Genomic DNA, 13,432 nt, shown 5'->3' with positions numbered 1-13,432 from the left:
TTTGCAAGAGGGACAGGCAATCCCTGGGCTTCTTAGAAAAGCAAGAGGCAAATATTAGAAAAAAATTATGTATATTAGAGTTACTGGAGATATCTGTACAATCATGAATCCCTGAAAAGATATATGTATACTTACTTCTATGTCCACCTGCTTGAGTCATCTGAATGGCCTTTGTATAAGCAGACACATTTTTGAAATTTACAAAGGATTGTTTACAATTTAAAATCAAGGCCAGTTGTATCTAATTTTCCAGAAAAATTTGACACTACAAATCAATTTAACAAAGCTTTTGACACATAGTACATAGCTATGATAGAGAAAACGTATTATCCAAAATTTATCAACTATTTTTGACTATTAGAAACAGATGACAATAAAAACTCTCATGCCCATGGGCATTCGACATTGAATTGAAGTCAATGTACATGAGTTTTTTTCTTTTACCCAGAGAAGCACACCTTTCCTATGACGTAGTTTTGACCTGATGAAGAAGCTTCAGAAACCACTGTAGGTCAATCTGTAAGACATAAAACATAGGCAAAGCACATCCCATAGAAGAACAGAGTTGCAGCTTTAAGAGCATTCACTCCTTAATGTGGCTCTTCTCTTAGAAATTAGTATGAGGCATGTTAAGCACTGCTTTAAATTTGGAAGTATCACATATTTTACTTAAGCATACTCTTTTAATCTAATACTGTCATATTTTTGAATATTATAAGGAAATTTCTTTATATGGTACAAGTCACCATGAAATTTGATTCAATGGGACCATATGACCAAATGGATTTTCTCATATTTGCAGTCCCTTCAAGGACAGAGATTATTATTTCACCCTTAATTCATCACTGCACAAATCCTTAGGATATGGTATAAATATTGTCTATCACCAGATATCTGTCAAATGTTAAAGTGGTAGACTTTTCTAGACTATTATGTCAATGACCAAGACAGCATAGAATGAAACTACCCTTAAAGAAAGTTATGCATTGCCTATATAGGCTACAAAAATGGGCACTCACTCCTCTATTGCTTGCGGAATTGAAAACTTATACAACCACTATGGAAAGCAACCCGGTGCTTTCTCAGAAAATTGGGAATAGTGCTACCTCAAGGCCAAGCTATACCACTCCTGGGCATTTGCTCAACTACGTTCGTAGCAGCTTTACTTGTAGTAACCAGAATCTGTAAACAATCTTGATGACCATCAACTGAAGAATGAATAAAGAAACTGCGGTACATTTACACAATGGAATACTATTCAGCTATTAAAAACAAGGAAATCTTGAAATTTACAAGCAAAAAGATGGAACTAGAAAAGATAACTCAGACCCAGAAAGACATGCATGGTATATACTCACTTATAAGTTGATATTAGCCCAATATAAATGTCCTCTGAAAGACTCCACCCAATGGTGTATTGGGACAGATACTGGGACTAGAAGCTGGACTCTGGGTGCAGTGCTGAGAGTTATATAGAAGAGTCAGGGGATGAAAGGACATGGAGGGCTCAGGAGCTCCACAAAAAAGCCATCAAGGCCAGCGGATCTGGACACAGGATGCTGCACAACCTGATGTACTAACCAATGGCAATGCATGCACAGAACCTCCTGTTCAGACGTAGCCCGTGATCATCTCATTCTCCACATTGGTCAATTGGAGGGAAGTAGGAACTGTGAGGACACATGCCAAGTCCGCCATGTCAGAAATCCTGTGCTTAGGCTGTATGCTGTGACCTTCGAGTTGCTGACCTTTACCTCACCTCAAGGTCTGTGTTCTAGGCCATCCTTGGACTATTTACCTTTGAAAGAAGTAGAGAGGTCTCAACTTGGAACCACTCAGAGGATCTAGGAAGTTCTTACAAGGAACTACTCAGAGAACTAGGAAGTTCTACAGGGAGCGATTTAGGCTATTGCATTCTTGCCCGGGGGCTAGGGTGAGTGAGATAAGAATAAATCCTATTGGCTTTGCCCTATATATGTTCCTGCTAGTCGGCAATAAAGTGAATCTTGATCAGAAATTTCTTGACTTGATTCATTATTTCTTTTGTCTCTGTATCCTACTTTCAATCCCCACTCCCTCTTTCAGGTGAACCCTGATTTGATTTTTTCCAGTGGGCTGGGATCCGACAAGGAACTGCTTCTGACCTAAACTCTGGTACCCACAATTTGATCACTCTCCCTTGGCAGAATGGCTTTTTTCAGGCACAGAGATGAAGGGGGGTACAGGCTATCCTGATGAGACCTGAGAGGCTGTGGCCAGTGGGTGAGTAAGACTCCTCCTCTGTCAGAGGTCTAGAGGAGGGGAATAGGGTCTGAACTAAAAGACAAGAGTGAGGAGATGACAATCAGGATGTAATGTGAATAAATTATAATAAAGTATTTTAAAAGAAATAAAAATGAGACTGTTTCATACACACAAAAATGTGCATACATAAGCACTTGTGATTAAAAAAAAAAAAAAAGTAACCTGGACTGTAGATTTATGATGATTCCAAAGACAGAACTACGTTGTCAAACAAGAGTCCTAAATATCCATGGAATTTCCCTTTTTTTTTTCCTATACTTCTCTTTTCATTTTCTCATCTGGAGTAACAGATATTTATGTCCAGCAAGTTGAATAAGACTATGACTTTGGTTGCCACATGGTTTTGCATTTGCTTTTGTCAGCACGGTGAAAATATGTACCACTAGAGCCCCACCCCAGACTGGTTGTTAAGAATGACAGGAAATACAAATTCTTTTGGTGGGAAATTTTCCAAGTGTTAGAACTGATCCTTCATTTGAAAGAAAAGCTCAGTGACTAGAGCTAGCAAAAAGCATTGCTGTATGAGCTGTGGTACACAGTTCACTTGCAAGATATATTCACAGAAGACACTCAGAAAATATAGTATAGATTTCTGAAGAAATATCTTGATGGTAAGTTTAATGCAGGTGAGCACAGACTGTGAAGAGACTTGTATCATGTGCTTTTGCTCATCAAAGGAAAATTTAAAAGTTACAAGTCTGTGATGCCTTGCAAGCGCTTCAGTAATTCACCTACCCAGCCATTTTTATCAATGTCTAAGACTCCTAGAAACAAAGTACCTGTAGTGGCAGGGATATAAATTGAACATGAGGTAAGAAACATGAGTCTCCACTACCAAAGATAAATGTAGCTGTTGCCACTGTGGGATGTCCTGTCTGATAACTGACAGGACCAACACTAAGCCAGAGATCCCTGGGGCTCTCAGCCAGATACATTGTGGCAGGCTAATGGATGCAAGCAGCTCCATCATGGAAACTTTCTTCTAACTCAACAAGAAGATTCATTGTCACTGAAATAGACACCTATTCCTGAAAGGGATCTGTCTTCTTTCTGTCAATATTTCTTTCAAAGTAACTATCTGTGGGCCTAGACAATCACTTATCTTCTCTCAGGCTGCTTGAGGCTACATTGCCTTTGACCATGGAACTCATTTTACAGGAAATGGGCTGAAGAAATGGTCTCATACTAGTAGAATCCATTGCTTTTACTATTCTCTCCACCATCCTGAAGCAATTTCTTTAAAACAGTATTTTGAAATGGACTTTAGAAAGATTGGTTAATGTGACAACTTGGGCCAATAGTTTGGGAAATTGGGTCTGTGTTGACCAAGACTTGACATATATTCTAAATCTGAACAAGATACACTCCGCTGTCTCTTATAGCTAGTGTTCACCGATGTGGGAACTGAGTGGTAGACATAGGATTGGCTTTATTTGCTATTACTCTGAGTAATCAAGAGGAAGAAAAATGTTGGTTTCCAAATGCTAAAGCATTGTGTTCTCATGATACCAAATAATGCATATTCTCTAATTGAGGATTTCTCAGTGTAGGCACTAATAGTATTTTTAATTACATATACATTGAAAGTGAATGAGGACATCTTAGATTATTCATGTCCATGAATCAGCCACGGGCAATGGATCTTGATATCTGAAGTACACCTGGAACTACTGCCAAGCATCAGGAGGGAGGAGGGGTATGCCTGGCATGTAGGTCATCTCTGTGCTTTATTGAGTACTCCCATAAGAGAGTAGTAAGTGTAGAAGAATTATGAAAAAATCACCTGATATCCCAAATATAGTTTCAAAACAAAAATCTGAAGTAGCCATAAGCAGTCCATAAGCATTTTGTTATGAATACATATTTATAAATAAATTTATGGATGAGGATTTCACCTTTAATTTCCCCTGCCACAACAAGAAGAGAAAAATAATATCAGTCACTTTAGATCTCAACTTTTAAGTTATAAGTAGTGTAACATAACTCAGGTAGAAAAGCCACAAACAACCAAAGGTGGAAAGAAAATTAATTATCTGATATCATGAAAATAAATGTGTGTGATTTGCATGTATGATATCTGCTTCATGTCTGTTCTAAGCAGGATACTCCTACTATCTTCATTTCTACTTATCATCTGGTTGTCTGTCTTTCTATTATCAATCTGCCCTTCTATTATCTATCTATCTATCTATCTATCTATCTATCTATCTATCTACCTATCTATCATCTACCTGTCATCTACTTGCCTATTATCTATTTACCTAGAATTAGCATTTTATGTTTGATAGTTTCTAACTTATAGGCAATATATTATGATAATTTCTCTCCAGTTACCTTCCTTCATCTCTCTCCTACTATAGCTTACCCACTTCTTGACTCTAACTAATCCCTTTTTCTTCTTTTCTTTAGTGTACAAGTGTTTTGCAGTAATTATGGCTAATGTGTGTTTGTAATCATCAAGACTATGTTAATTTACTTTGAGAAAATGGAGTGTACAAAATTTATTATTATCTCTTCATATGTATATCCCCTGATCACATTTACTCAACATTAGGCTTTCTCCCTTCTCTGCTCATATTCTTTTTTTCCCAAATAACTTCTACATTCTTTCATGGAATGGAGAAAGCATTTGATAATTGCCTAAGACTGAATTTCTTAGTTTAACATGCTGATACAGTTCCATCCTTATGCCTGAAAATAACTTGGTTTCAGTATTTGTTTTACCTTCTTGAGTTGTGTTTTGGTTCGTGTATTATGAGAGTTTATTTTGTGATGACATTATTGGCTCTTTAAATTATACTTCATAAAATTTTCCTTCCCATGTTTTCCTGCCTAATGGAAACCGGAAGACATGCTTAGTGAGCTTTGGATGGTGGAGATGAAACAGCGCTGACATTGATGACACCATTGGAAAGCTGCGGTAGTCAGGCTCCACTTTGGTTCATGGATGCTATTCACACACACCTAAGGAGTAGGGTAGCATCCATGAGCCAAAGTGGCACTTGACTGTCACAACCTTCTGATGGTGACATCAATGTGAGAGCAGGCACAGGTAAACTGGATTCTCAATGACAACACTTATGTCAGAGCTTTCCACTTTGACCTCATATACCTTGCATCCATGTCCCTCTTTCACTGCCTGATCTTTCACTTCAAGATTTGCCATGAATTGAAAAATGAAAAAGAAGACTGACAGATTTTCATGTATATTTCACAGTTATTTGTCAAAACTTGGCAAGAACACTCATAGTCATTTTGTTTTTCAATACAAATTCTGTGTGATTCACAGCATGGTAGTTGTTGTTCTTTTTTTTTTTTTTTTTTTTTAATAAAACCTCTATAGCTTATATGGTAAATTACAGAATTATGAGTTGATTAGGCAACAACCAGCCTGAGATATGCTAATAGTTCATATGGAAACCTAACATTTGATAAAGTGACATCTTCAATTGGCAAAAAAAACACAAACAAAAACAATGTTGAGCTAAATATATTTAATATTGAAATTATCTGGTAGACTGTTGTAGAAAATATAAATTGAATCCATTTTTATTCTGTAGACAAACTGCATCATGGTAATATCACAATGGTTGTGAAACAATTGCTAATTTTATGCTAATATGTCCAGTATCTATGAGAGACAATATAAATGAACTCAATTACTTAATAAAAATAAAAATATTTTATTTAAAAATGTGGGTAGCTGTTTATTTACTTATGAAAAGTATAATTAATAATGATAGCTAGCATGCAGTATGATATAAATATGAGACATCATAATAACTTGTCAAACATAAATGGCATACAGTAAGAAACATAATGGTTTATCATTATTATTAACCCTTTAAAATATTTTTAAATTATTTATGTTTATGTGTGTGTGTGGGTATGGGCATGTGAGTGCAAGTGTACAGAGTACAGAGGAAGTGGATTACACTGAATTTGGCCATTGTGAGCTAGCTGACCTGGTTGCTGGGGATTGAACTCTGGTTCTCTGCAGGGGCATTACCCACTCCGAACCATTCAGACATTTCTCTAGCCCTTCTCTTCTTCCTTATTAGTCATGATGACTTTGTCTATACAGTGATAGGGATAAAAACACCAGTACTATATTAAACTCTCAGTTCACTAATTTTTATCTGAAAACTTTGGGACTACAAGTGTTTTAACTTCACTTTTGAGAATATGTACACACCTAGTACATTGCCATGAATATAAAACCCACTGCTAAATATATTATGAGAATCCACATATCTCTACTCAAACAATGTGCAGGTCATTTTACAGATTTTTCACACCACTGTTTTGACCTTGACCTACCATATTGGTTACATGTGGATGTTTATGTCATGTGTTATTAATTACAAAGTTGTAGGATTTGGAGCATTTAGGATTTCACAATGAGAATTAAGGTTGCAAGAAAACTTTAGCCTGAGAAGAAATGAGAAAGGTGACTGTAAATGTGTATGAAATAAAAACAAACAAAACCTAAATAAAATAAACAAACAAATCCAATTAAAACACAACATAAAACTCATAAATGTAAATCACACAAATTTGTTTTAGTCCAACAATGACTGGTAGCTCGTGAGTCACAATGCACTGCCAACATTTCAAAGATTCAAAAGTACCTGTGATATCATTTTGAAAGATGCATTGGGCAGTTTTATAAAAAGTATTTAATCAAGGTCACTCCTAATGGAAGTTCTCAAACTAAAAGTAATATTTTATAAAATTCTAGTTGTAATGGCACAGACACTAATTAGAGAACAACTGATATGAAAATCACTTTCTATTTAGCTCTCTTGGGTGAAAGAAAGACACTGTTGTCCCTCTTAAATATAATTTTCATATATTCATCAAAAAGCAAATTAAGCATTAATGATTTTCTTCTAAATTCATTTATATGTGTGCAAATTTGAAGCTACTGTACTTTTCTCAGCATTCTTTTTAAAATTTTTATTTTATTATAATTTATTAACAGTACATCCTGATTGTAATCTCTTCACTCTTATCTTCTTGTTCCCACCCTCCCTCCCTCTCTGCCCTGTTTCCCTCCCCTAGACCTCCGACAGGTTCCATCCTCCTTTCCCACCATCTGACCACAGCCTGTTAGGTCACATATGGATAGCCTGCATCTTCTTCATCTTTAATGAAGATATGTTGCTGCTAATCTCACAAGATGCCTTCTTCTACATACTAAAATTTTATTAAGGACATGAGGATATTTGATTAAAAGTCCATGTACATCTTCAGAGTGTTTCTCCTATGTTAGACAAATCAAAGTGTTTCTTAATTTACAATTTCATAAGAAGATAAAATTTAATTAATAATAAATACAGTAGAATGAAGGAAAGCATAGTTTGTATTAAAATTAAAAATCTACACAAAACTAAAAGTCTAATACAAAGTGTTAATTTCCATGCTGGTTTTAAAAAAATAATACATATAATTTTCTAGAGTCTATGTCTATACAAGAACTAAATGGAGAGGATGATGACTAGAACACTTCAAGTATCCCTGATTGGAGTTGTGTTTTAGATGATGTTAACATAAACTCATCACTGAGTAAGTGTTTGCTCAATGTGGTATAAGAAGCAGTAGAGTGCACAGAAATCCATGAGAGTAGGACTCCGGTGAACTGTTTAAGCATCCCTTATAGCACCCAATTGCTCACAATGTTTTGAAATATAATGCAGTTAATTTTAATTAATTAAAGAAACATAACATCAGTTTACATTTTGTGTGTATGGAGTAAAAGTAATACATGTTAAAAGAACAGTATAGATGGCATATAGAAATGAGATATTACTTATTTCTTATATTATGCTACAATACAAAATACATTTCTAAGTTACCCCTTTGTACACAAAAGCCACTTTTAGTATAAGTTCTCCATAAGAATGTGATATTTTCTCTATGTGTATTCCGAAAAACTCTCATGTGGGAAAATTGGAGTCTATTGAATCAGAATGCAATCCTTTTTATGGATCCACAGATTATTTAAACTAATCAGTAATTAATTAATCAGTGGATCACTTAAAATGGCTTTTGTTTTGACGTTAATTTGTTTCTGATTTTATGTATGTAAAAAACCACATGGTTTCTTGGATAAACAATATTACTCTACCATAGGGAGCTAAGCTCCTTGATGCCAAATTTTCTATATGGGTGCATGGGTGTCTAGCTTTCCTTCATCCCTCCCACTCCTAGTCAGGTAAAGTTGCAGAAGAACTGGACATGGCAACAATTGATTAATACTACTTAAAATAATTTAGTTTGTGAGCTTCTGCAGCACTGGAAATGAAAATAAGAATAGTAAATTCTGGTTATATTAAGTTAGGCTATGTTTCAATTGTGGAAGTAGATTGTCCTTTTTTCCTGTTTGTCTTTAATAGTGTAAGCCCTGGATGATGGGAGGTAGAGAACTGGCTATATACAGTAGTGCAGATTTGTAGAATCTTCACGCCAAATTTCAGTTTATTGTTCCAGCAAAACCAGCTACTATGTCTCTGAATTCAAAAAAACAAAAACAAATTTGAGAAGTTGCAATTGCTCCTGAGATTTTCCTCATTTTGTTGGGAACCTCGAGCTTAAGAGAAGTTGTCCTTCTGAGAATCAGAGAAACCAGGTGTCAAATAAGTCATTGTCCAGAATAACCTGCAACTGTACCTGAATGATTTCTACACCATCTCCCCCCCCCCAATGTTTTCTATGTTACTTGTTTCCAACACTGTATGCCTTACAAGTCTACAATTGCAACTCTTTGAACAAGTCACTTTTTAATAGTCACTTTTATTGACAATAGTTTCTCATTATGTAGCACTGGCTGACCTACAATGTAGACCATACTAGACTTGAACTCACAGAGATCTCCCTACCTCTGTCTACAGAATAGTGTTGTTAAAGCCATCACGTACAGACTATTACAAAGCAATATTTCCTTTATTGTCCAGGGTCTTTTTTCCCCTTTCATCCTGGGTTTGTCCGTATGAATAGGGAAGTATCAGTTCTTCCAAGAATGAAGGACCAGAAAACAATTTGTGTTTAATAGTCTATGTGGGAAGGATGTCCATACTCTGACCATTAAAGGACTTTAATCACTGTAACTCTGAATAATAGAATATTATTACCATGTAATGCATCTACCAACAATCAATAGAATGTCTTTGTCTTATAACCATTGTTTTCAAGCAATGATGCAAATGTGTCACTAACTTTTTGTTTTTAAGATACTACCATTTTATGTTATGGTGAATTGTTAGTTGTTCTTTTAAAACTGTGTTGATGTTTCTGTCTTAACTTGGCTAACACCCAAATAATTAAACTGGATTATTGTATTTATGTAAGAAGCCTCATGGCTCAAGACCTGAGAAGTATTAATCTATTTTAACACTCGAAGTTAATCTAGCTTTCTCCTGGTGCAAACCCTCGAGATACTTGCTTTTATGGCTTTTTCTGCTCCAGCTTGCTTTGCTCTCTCTTGATGCCTCTTTGACTTTTCCTCCTGGCTGAATTTTCCACTTTCTTTCTCTTTTCTCCTTCTCTGGCTGTCAGGAAGTCCAGTCCTATTCTCTTCCCTGCTCAACCATTGGCTGTCAAGCATCTTTATTGGCATATCAGTGAACAAAAGAGAGCAAAGTTTAGAATGAATTTTGTTGGTATGTGTTGGGTTTTTTTTTTTTTTACCATGTTGTTATTGATTGTTTGAGAATTTCACAATATGAAACCTGAGATTTCTCATTTCCTAGTATTTCCAGGTCTGCCATGAACCTTGAGGCCTCTCCCTCCCCAAGAAAGAAGAAAAAGAGGAAAAAGAAGGAGTGTAGGAGGATAAGGAAAGGGAGAAGGAAGGAGGAAGAGGAGGAGGAGGAAAGGAGGAGGAGAAGGAGAAAGAGGAGCAGAAGAAGGAAGAGGAGGAGGAAGAAAGAAGAAGAAGAAGAAGAAGAAGAAGAAGAAGAAGAAGAAGAAGAAGAAGAAGAAGAAGAAGAAGAAGAAAATCACATACACTTTTTGTTGCCCACATACTCACTGGTGCATGATCAAACCCCCAGTGGCAGCCCCTTAAAGAAGACTGAGTCCTTCCCCAACGACACACCTGGGAAGAAATCATCATTGGTGAGCAGCTACTCTTCAGCATCCTTATCACAATTTTTAACAGTTCTCTTCTATGGCATTCTGTCTAGGCTGTTACATTATTGGTGGGTGGAGTAGGATTGTTACAGAAACCTTCTTTGTATCTCTTTCTCAACTCTACATCTGCAGTCTTCAATATCATGGCAAAAACAGCTTCCTTGTCTTTACAGCCATCAGGAAAAGGGATCAAGAGCAGTACAGACCATAGACATCCACATGGTCTTCTGCATGAGCATGTGCACGGGTGACATCATCATGGTCTTATGTGGCAGTACAGATTATTGACATCAACACAGCCCTGTTCTAGTGCATGGGCCAGGGACAACATCACACCATTGGCAGAATTATTGGCCAAGGAAATCATTATAGGCTCAAATGGCATCATAGCCACTCACATCAATATGACCCTTGGGACAACACTGCCTACGGGTATCAACATGGCTTCAGACTACAGCACAGATTGTTTTCTTGTTTATTGTTGTTATTGTTTGTTTGTTTTTACACATACAAAATACATATTATTTTGTGTAAAGAAAATACAATACTTTAAATATAATTTTAAAGAACAATTTTATGTAAATGTAATTGGTTAAAATTCTTATGAAAAGTAACATGTAAATATGAATTGTGGATTACTAATATGTACTGAGGTGACAGTATTTGAGAAAGTATTTAAGACTTGTTCTGATCTCAGAAAGGTTATTTTCCAGTACAATTTAAGTGGCTCACACTTTATTTTGCTTCCTTCATAGGGCTATAGAGTAAATATCTATTAAGTGGATACTGCCAAAACTGCCATTATTTTCTTTGTCTACTTATTTGAGACCAATTATTCCACCTCAACTCAGACTGGCATGACCTCACTGTAATGACTAAAGTGACCTCAGATGTATAGTAATCCTTCTCTATTAACTTCTCCACAGGACTGGCATTACAAGTGTTTTAGGAACCCTACTTGCTTTGGTATGGAACTTTTCTACGTTTGTTTCAAATAAAGTTTGGTACAACTGAGGGTACTTCAAACTTCACTCTAATCACTTCAGTTTACATTCTTTATGTAAAAGAAAGAAAGAAAGAAAGAAAGAAAGAAAGAAAGAAAGAAAGAAAACAGGACCAACACTATGTGCCTGAATTCAGTCACTTCTGTTCTAAGAATAATTTTCTGAACTGGAACAATCACCTCTGGTTTTGTTTCTTTGGGTTCATAACCCATAACAACTGATAAAAGATGAAGGCAATGGATGCCATCAACATTTCTTCCACATTCTGCCAACATTAGAGCCTCCACTATGTGACTGAAGACTGAGAAAGAGGGGGAAGTGTGTGAGTTTTGAGGTGCTCTGGTTGTAATTCTGCCCCTTATGTAAGGAGCAGGGGCCAAGAAGTGCTGTGACTAGTTTCTTCTTGAAAGTTGACATTGACCTTAACTAAGACCTGAAGAAAGAGGACTTCAGTTTTGGGCCAATCAATAATGCTTTGTCCATCATGATGAACTTAAAAAAAAAGGGGGGGGGGGGAATTATGGCTTACTTTCCTTGTTATTACTGATATTTGGTATGTCAGCTTTAACAATTATGTCATCACTTAAGATAGGTCTTATAGAGACAGTCCAACTATTGTAAATAGTTGTTGATTGATTGATTGATTGATTGATTGATTTTAATAACTCAGGCTCTACACACAAAGAAACAAGCCATGAAAAATGTGTACCAATGTTTTAGAATGAAAATACAAGCAAACAAAAACAAGGAGCCATAAAGGGAGCCATAAAGCCTGAGAGTAGCAGGATCCATACCCATATCCAAATACTGGTATTTTCTTAGAAAAAAGGTATAATGTTCTTCAAAGTACAATTCTAAAAATCAGCCTACCTCAACCATTATAGGAATATTATATGTCAATAAGCTTCAGAATTGAGGTAGTACAAGGGGATAGAGAAAAGATGGTAAGAGAACAGAGTGAAGGAAAGTCCCTTTGGAAACTATATTTACAAGATATATGTTCTGAGAGCCTAGTGTGGAAATAAAGTTCTCTATATTCAGTAGGTCATTATAAAAAAAAAATAGACCACAGAGGCTAGAGTTCCTGATTCAGTCTATAACAAAAATGCAGATTTAATTTTGTAACAAGAATACTAACCCAAGAGAGTAACACTACGTGTATAAGATTGTGATAACAGCCATAAGATTTTGCTCTTAATAGAATATTTCATTATAATTAAATAGTAAGTGATTTTTTTTGTGATACACAGTAATGAATCCTGTAATAGTACAAAAGCTAAGAGAAAGCCCCTACTTGAGAATTTCAGTTAATGTAATGTTTGAAGGAGTGTAAGAAATTAATCCCAAAGAGAACTCATTGCTATAAAGTAAGTTCTCCAATGAGAAAACGTGCTTTATACATATATGTGTGTAAGTATGGATATATATACTTCTCTTGTATGAGTGTGTGTATCTAGGTGTGTATATGTGTGCATCCATATGTATGTGGCTGGGAGTACTATTTGAATGTCCAGTGAAGCAAAATATAAAAATTACATTTCTGTTGGAGGTTGATCAGGTTGCTGCCCAAATGAGCACACTCACGTATACCAAAATGTTTGTAACCTTGCCCAAAACCTTTTTTCTGTTTGACCAATAAAAAGCCAACACATCTGGAAGTAAGAGTGGAGGGACAGAGGAAGAAGAAGGCTGGTGACATGAGTTAGGTGGATGTAGAAGCACATGGCCTGTATGGATGGAGATTTGACCCAGATGGTGATAATTAACAAGCATTTGGGGTTATTGATGACAGTTAGCTAAATAGATATTATTAGAAGGAGACTCTGTGGTATTGGAGCAGCTTATGGAATACCTGCCCCCAAATGGGAAGTAGTTTAGGGGACTATCATCTGTCCTGCCACAGGAGAAGCAGGGCTATTTTAAAATATAGCAGATGTCTGTATTTTATTGATTGATATCAGGCTAGAAAATACCACCATAATAATAAGTAT

This window comes from Acomys russatus, chromosome 18 (genome assembly GCF_903995435.1).
Source record: "Acomys russatus chromosome 18, mAcoRus1.1, whole genome shotgun sequence".
In the NCBI taxonomy this organism is placed as follows: domain Eukaryota; kingdom Metazoa; phylum Chordata; class Mammalia; order Rodentia; family Muridae; genus Acomys; species Acomys russatus.
This window is presented reverse-complemented; position numbering follows the sequence as displayed.